Below are 986 nucleotides of genomic sequence, written 5' to 3' on the forward strand. Positions count from 1 at the left end.
CCTGACTATCCCAAGAAAAGGACCCACTTTCTCTTAAGACCCCATTGCACTATCTCTAGGATGGTATTTGTGACACTTCATTGTAATTCCTTAACCACCTGTTCCTCCATCTTCCTCCACCTATGCACTCCTTCATTTGGTATCCTGAGCACTGGTAGGGTTATCTCTCTTTTATGGTATTGCTTTGCTGGTAAGAATGCTAAGAACCCTGTCAAAAGAGCTTTTGTTATTCTCTGATTCATTTATCCACAGATTCAGAATATTTTATAATATCAAAAAGGGCATTGCATTTATCATCCAACCTCATCATTCAACTTAGACATTGGAGTTCAGAGAGGTAAAGTAAATTACTGAAAGCTACTCAGCTATGCAGAAGCAGAATTGCAAGTTGACTCTAGGTCCCCTAATTCAGCCTGTGCCTTCCTCTCAAGTTCTGTGGTTTAGTAAACCTTTGCCACTCACCTACTATGTGCAGGGCACTGAGCTATGTATATGGAAATGGAATTAATGTGACGTGTTCCTGTTATCAAGGGGTTTACAGTCTACTAGGGAAGCAAAGGTGTTTACCCACATCATCTAAAAGCACGCAGGAAGATTTAAGCCCCACTGACCCACTAATGTACTGACCACCTCCTGACAGATGGCAGCTAATGCTCCTTCAGGAACACTGTTCTGTGCTCACTTGAGCACAGATTCTGAACCCTCACCAGGTACTCTGATTTTGACAGTGGCTTCTGTCCACATTCTCTTCCCCGCTCACCCATTTTAAAGTTTGTCTGATTCTTCCTCTTGGCATTTTGGGCCCAGGCTCTCTTTCGTGACCTTGAGGTTCTTCTCAATGTGTCTCTTGCTTTCTTGAAAAAGATTCCCTGCTCTAGTGTCCACCCCCCACAAAATGCCACTGCCGCCCTGCTCACTATCCCTCGGCCTAGTCCCTCCAACCGAATGAAATCAACTTACTTCTGGTACAGTTACAGAGATACTTC

Source organism: Pteropus medius, unplaced genomic scaffold (genome assembly GCF_902729225.1).
Source record: "Pteropus medius unplaced genomic scaffold, Ma_sr-lr_union100, whole genome shotgun sequence".
NCBI classification, from domain to species: domain Eukaryota; kingdom Metazoa; phylum Chordata; class Mammalia; order Chiroptera; family Pteropodidae; genus Pteropus; species Pteropus medius.